The 6,902-nt window shown below is 40.0% G+C and overlaps 1 long non-coding RNA gene across 1 annotated transcript; it reads left to right on the top strand.

Annotated features, from left to right (window-relative positions):
* Positions 1-1,310: 1,310 nt before the first annotated feature.
* LOC142042343 (uncharacterized) lies at positions 1,311-6,212 on the top strand. The gene is made up of 4 exons (XR_012653712.1): positions 1,311-1,532; positions 2,455-2,534; positions 3,299-3,444; positions 6,101-6,212. It is a non-coding gene; the product is annotated as an uncharacterized LOC142042343 (long non-coding RNA).
* The last annotated feature ends 690 nt before the right edge of the window (positions 6,213-6,902 follow it).

The raw sequence follows: 6,902 nt of genomic DNA on the forward strand, positions 1-6,902 counted from the left end.
AGCAACATGTACCTAGAATGCTTCTAAGAAGTATTTAGGATTAAAATAGAATTTAAATGTGTAGAACTCCTAAGTGATGTGGAATCCTTCCAGAAGCGACTGAAGAGTGATTTCAGAAAATGCTGTAGGAACACCAGACCCCAAGCTTTGAGTGCCTAGAGCAACCCAGTGTCCCAGCATGGGTATGTATTGAGCTACAGGTGAGCTGGTGCCTCAGAGTCCAATCCAGAAGATGCTGACATTGAGCAGGGAGCCTTCAAGTTAAGAGGCAAGGCTGAATGTAGGGTTGTTTTACCCCTAATCTTCAGACTTGGGTACCTCCGGCTGGTCATGATTCACTCGTGAACTCTTACCTCCTTGTTTGATGGCTGGAGTTTGCTTTGACAAAACACAACCAGGCAAAGTCCTGGGGCCCCCGCCTTAATTTATTTGCCTGTGTGTAGGTGTCGCATGGCGGATCAGATCACACCTTTGCACAGGAGGACAGGGTTTCACATTCTGTTTTCCAAGAGATTGCATGAGAGAAAAACCTTTTGGAAATGGGGTTTATCAAGGGCTCCTATGAAAGTGTTATTTATGCATGAGGAGACCAGGCTTCTAACATCTGTTCCAGAGAATATTTAAATCTTCTGTGTTAAATGAAACGGGGATTAGGTCTCATCACTCCATGTAGCATGTCTTAAATGCTATGTTGCATAGACATTCTCTTCTTTTTATGTCGGCTAATAATTGCTGAATTAGTCTGTGTGCATAGCAGTGGTTTCAGATGTTCTACTAGCTTTATGGACAGAGCCCTTTCTTTAGGGTTGGTGGGGCTATCATCAGGCAGAAGAGGTTTTTTGAATTTTTCCTTCACTGAGGTTACAAAGCAAGTCAGGAGCAGAAGTTAGGCAGGGAAAAATAGTTCTTTCTCATGCATTACTTTTTTCAAATATACCTGTCCTTTTTAGGACAGTAGTAAAAATAGAGAAGAAAGGTAACTTCCCTCCCTTCTTCCCCTTAAAGATTCTTCTTGAAAACAAATTCAGGATAGCTAATAAAACTAAAAGGGTAGGAAGGAGAAGTCTGACTTGGGTGGAATTGTTCTAAACCTGATTTTTGTTGGAGGACCAATAGTTAAAGCATTAACTTTATGTTTGGAAAGGTAGTGCATTGTATTAGTACATTACTCTTGATCATAACTAAACAGGACTTGGTGATATGCATGATGTACATTCTTGGATTGCATTGCTTGAAAGATCTTAAATAATTTTTCAAGTTCATTGAAAATCTAAATCAATGTTTTTAACTTGACATTCCTCTCTTCAAAGGTCATTCCGCATATAACAGGAAATGTAAAAGGCCAACAGAAATAAATTGGCTACAAACACAGCAGCAGTGTCGGCAGAAAATATCTCAAAAGCATTTATGGATTATGTTTCCTCATCTACAGTGTATTGATTATTTTCACAATAAGCAGCTGCCTGTGGACTCTTGGATACAGAAAACATGTGCCAAGAGATGGCATGTGAATATGAACCAACAGACATGGGGTAGGTGAAAGTTCCATGCTGTAAACTGATATTCAGCGTTCTTTGGGTCATTGCCTTGATAACTCCACACCCAGTGAGTAATACGGTCAGTGGCAGTGACAAGCTGCTGTAGCCCAGGGAGAAGGAAGCTCTTTTTGTGTTCCTAACTAGGCATATTCAAAGGAATGCCCATAAGCTGTGCTGACTGCATTTAATTGGTGTTAATTTATTCTGGTCTGAATTGTACTGATTAATAGCTGTTAGCAGGCGCAGAGGAATTTTCCTCTTTATAGGTGGGGCTCAGAGCCTTGTCGATTCAAGTCTTGCTGGAGAACAGTGTGCTGCTATAATTATTAGTAATTCTTATCCCTGGGGAAAGGAATCTGTAGCACTCCTCTTTTGTGTCATGAGGAATACTTTGGCCAGAATTTTATTCTTCTTGCCAGTACGGGTTGGCAAGAAATCATGGCTCCTTGTCCTGTCTGTCTCTCCATTGGCCCTGCCATTGGGGTTACGTGCACTAGCAGCTCTCGTCTAGAATGAGATTGCTCAGGGGGTTGTTCCCAGATTTTTGCTACTGACATGCTTGCTGTGAGACAGCAGCTGTCTTTGGCACCTGGTTTTTAGGGGTGGGTGTGTTAGTGTTACAGGATCAGAAAATGCCATGCAATGGTAAATAACCACATTATGTTTATTGTTGTTATTCTTTGTTCATACGCAAATAGAAGGGAACAACAAACTAATAGAATCTTTTTACGTACTACGAAAGCATCATTTCCACAGCATTAGTTGGTGTGACTGGCTCAAGGCGTTTGATTGTTGTCTGAATTTCGGAAATGATGTCTTGGTGACTGGAATGCCTTTTCTTCACTTGCCAGCTGCTGCGTGGAGGTGCAGCAGTTCCATTCTCGTGTGGCAGCTTTAATTTCTGTTTCCTTAACAGAAAGTGAGCAATGCAGCATACCTTTCACAGGATGCAATTAAACCTGCCTTAGTCACTGCTGGAGGAACAGGCAGAAACAGGTAATTTAATAGAAACTGTCTCTAATAAAACTGAGACAAACATGTCCTGTTAAAGATTTGGGGAAATGTTTCCTAAGGATGGACTTTGCATGGCCTTCCTTCTATTGTACTTTCCTTCCTGTAGATGAGACATATGGTTAAATGCTGGTACCGGTCATGTTATTGAGAGTGAAGCCAGGATTTCATGTGCCATGTCTGCAGGCAATGTCTTTACTCCCCACCCTGCTAAAAGGGGTCACGCTGGCTGCTACTGAATCTTCCCAATCTCATCTTGTATTAACGTCGAACTCTTCTGCAGCCAGATGTGTGATTGATCTTTTCAAACTTCAGTAGCCTAAGAAGTCATGCATTCCATCTAAAATTAGGCACTTGGATTCTTTCTAGAGCCAATGTATTTATTTCCTGGGAGGAATTAATCCCACCCTGATTGGGGGTGGTGGAGTAGCAAGGTGGTTGTTTCCTAGATGTATCTACAGCAGGAAGCGTTCTAACAGCCAGCACCTCTGCTCTCTGCAAACCTGACATTGAGACAGGATTTGCTAAGGGATCTTTTTCTAGTTAGATTTTCAGTAAAATGAAACGCTGTCAATTGTCAAACTGGTTATTAAAACTCCTTCTGGGGATATGTCTGAAAATTGCAATGTATTTAAAAAAAAAACCAAAAACAAAACAAAACCAGTCCCTGCAGTCTTGTGCTGAATGTAGAATTCAGATGAGTAAGAAAAGCAGTGTTGTCCATCATGTTTTTCTCTACTGTGTTTTAGAGAGCTCCTCAGACTAAGACTGATGGAAGACCCCTACTATATGACAGATTTGAAGAAAAAGTAACACACTAGTATAGATTTTAAGGCCAAAAGAGATCATCAGATCAACATCTCCCAGCTACCATACAGACCATGTTTATCTCAAGGTAAACTATGAGTAGCCACAGCACAAAATTGCTTTTGTAGTATTCTCACTTAAGCAATACCGTGAACAGCAAAACTAACGAAGCCTTGTGTCTGAAGTGTGTATATGCATGTCTTGCCTTCTCCCATGTGGATTCTCTGGTGTCTAATGCTGTGGTCAGTTCCCCTGTGGGGAATATGAGATCCTCTCTCTTTTGTCTATTTTCACAAATTATTTAAGGATTTAGTATTTTAGAAACCCCCTACCTTTCTGTTAAAGTTGGTTAACATTTACCACTGGTTAACATTTACCATTCCAGAATGACTAAGAGGCAGTGGACAGACCCATGTCTATGTAGAGCACAAAGACACGTGTCTTATTTTCATAGGAAACTTGGCAACAAATTTAGAGTGAGGGCTGTGGTGATGTGTTAAGAGTATTGAGAAATGACTGATTTCAAAGTGTGGTTGGCCCAAAAAAGCACAGAAAAGTGCCTCTGCCAGATCTCTTACCTCTGCTGTTCTCTGTAGTCCATTCCACAGAACTTGTGTGTGCCAGCTCCTGCTAGACAAGAGGTGGCTTGTGTTTTAGGAAAATACTATACCATTTAAAACCGAAAAAGAAATGTACTGGTTCTGTCCATAATCTATCTCAGCAATGTGTCACAGTTAAAATGTTGCTTATTTTATTTCTAAATTTGTGTTGTTATTTTTAGCTTTTATTTTTTACTATTGATTCTTGCAATGCATTTCTCTGCTAGGTCAGACAACCCTCTGAGACCAGCTATTTTTCACCATGAAGGTGTGTGTGTGTGTGCCGTAATTGGATTGTGCTTGATTTTGTTTTTGATAAATGAAGCATATTGAACGCTTTAGGTCCCTATGGTAGGGCATTTTCTCTAGCCTTCATATTACTCTGGCTTTTCTCTTCACTCTGTAATTGCAATCAGTGTGGTCATAAAGCAGTTTAGAAATTACTTGTCAGATTCTGCTTTGCACAATAAAAACGTGATAACGTAAGGGTAGCAACATCAACTGGGTTTTGGTTTTTTTCTTCTTTTCCAATGCAGTTGTGAATGCTAGTTCAGTACAAGCTGTAAAACCAGCTAATTTATGAAGTCGCATTTTTATAATATTTATATTTAGTTTTCCTTTTACAACTCTTGCATTCATTAGCAGGCATTTGTTGAACCATGCTGTTCCTTTAAGATCCTCAAATGCCCTGCTCAAAGCCAAGCAGGGTATGCATTCATGAAGATGTTGGCCTATCATAACGTTTCCATTTTTCTCTCTATGAAGATCAATTTAAATTTAATATTGCCAGCTGTTTCTTTCTGTTGCGTATTTTTTCTCATGTGTTTAGCAATCCTGATTGATTCAACTCCTTGCCCTGCACAGGGAAAACATCAGGGCTGTTCCGTTATCTTAACTTGTCTGGCAAACTAGCATCACAAAAGACTTAAAACTGTAAGCAGAAAGAGCATGTGTTTGACCAGATTTTGCTCTTTACAAAATGCCCTCTGAAGAAGTAATTTATTTATTTTTTAATTACAATAATAAACAAATGTTGTTAAGTTTACAGTTTGTCTCAGTTTCATCCAGAATGGTCATCCTGTTGTGTTTTTCTTGGGTAAATACTTTCACTAGTTTTGCTTGCCCGTCTGATATATGAGAGCGTCATCTCATTGCCTGCTGAACCCTCTTGCTCATGGGAACAGCAGCTGTTCCACGCAGACACAGTGGTATGCTTAATCCTTAGCCTGTGAGGATGATCAATAGATTCAAGTTAACCATTTCACCTTATGGCTAAACATTAATTATGCAGGGGGTACTAGTGTCCTTCTTTTAGAGACATTTTAACCTTATACATTCAGTGATTAAGTGCTGGCAGGTCATTTTTTCCTGTGCTGCTGCAGAGCAAAGTTAAACTTAGCTGGCTGCAACTGTGCCTCTAGCTGGGTGATGAGTTGTATGGGTTTAAGACGACGCTACTGACAAAATGGATGGGTTGAAAATCAGATTCTTTTGTTGTTAGAAAACAGCCAGGCTAGAATGAAATGGCAGTGGTTCAAGTGCATGCTAGACAGACCATATGTTCCTTACGGTAAAATGAAGTGGTGTTGTGTATCTGTATTGCTAAGCATAAGGACAACTGCTCCAGCTTGCAGAGCTGCTGGCAGGAGTCCTACACAGAAGAAACGTACTCTTCCTCTAGCCTTTAAAAGTCATTTAGGAGTGAAGCCAGTGTCTGTTCCTGCCTGCCTCATGCTAGAGCAAGATGTACTAGGAAAACATGCCTGATGTAAAGGAGCAGACAGCATTAGTATATTTCAAGTATATATGCATCTAAGTTCTAAAATGGTCAGCTAAAATCACCACAAAACTATCACTCCTGAAATACAGGACTGCAAAGGATCTCTTAGGTCATTGAGTCTCATCCCTCTTCTCCTAAGAATTAAATGAATTCTGATTATTTTATCAAATTCCATTTTGAGGGTTGTTGTTTTCCTGCCCTATTGGAAAGCCGCTCCAGAGCTCCGATTCTCTCCTATCTTAAAGTAATTTTCAAATTCTTACAAAAAATTCTAGACCTATTTTCTATATTTTGATGTCTGTTTACATTTGCTCTGAGAACTCTTATTTCTCTCCCTGGTGCTTCTTTTGAAAATGCTTTTCTAGGGAGTGTGCTCTCTTCTGCAGAGCTTGTAAGCAACCAGAAGCAAGAGGAACACTTCTCTGATGTCTGACAAACCAGTGTTTTGGGCGAGACTTCCTTTATGAACTGTGCTTAACACCTTAAAAATGATGGTAAGTTCAAGAAAAGCTCGGTCTTAAGAACATGTTTACATTAACTTTAAACACATTACTCTGGATTGGAACCATGTGGTTTCCCTCTAGGGTTCTCAAAGTATTTTTTTAGATTATCACTGTAATGGTGAGGGAAAATAATAATGAGAATGGTCAAGTCAAAAGTTGTGGATCTGCAACAGATCTTCAGCGAAGAAGAAATGACAGATTCATCACTGAGGACATATTGTGACAGCCTGTGGGCTTTTGTGGGACTCTTGGCTGAGTAAAAACACAGGCACCAGGCCTAAGACAGCTACTTGTAACCCTATGTAAGTTTAGATGTCAGGAAGTGGCAGCTGATTTGTCACTTTTATAAAGTCTGTGCTAAAACATTGCTGGTAGTAAAGGGATAGGGATGCAGTGTCAGAAATATGAATATAACTGTTGAGTCAGCTGTTTCAGTGCAGTGTAATTTATTGAGGAAATTCTGGCTGTAAGGTGTGTTGTCTGTGTCCCAGACTGTGCCCAGGTGAAACACTGTCTGACTGTGTTGCTGGACATTGAAAACTTGCTCTAGAAGGTGGAAACCGGCTCCTGTTGTTTTGCTTGAATGTTAATATTGAAACTAACAGGAGCTTAATTTTAGCCTACCCTTAAAACTGCATTTTACTCTTTTTTCCAATTTAAGTCA

This window comes from Buteo buteo, chromosome 20 (genome assembly GCF_964188355.1).
Source record: "Buteo buteo chromosome 20, bButBut1.hap1.1, whole genome shotgun sequence".
NCBI classification, from domain to species: domain Eukaryota; kingdom Metazoa; phylum Chordata; class Aves; order Accipitriformes; family Accipitridae; genus Buteo; species Buteo buteo.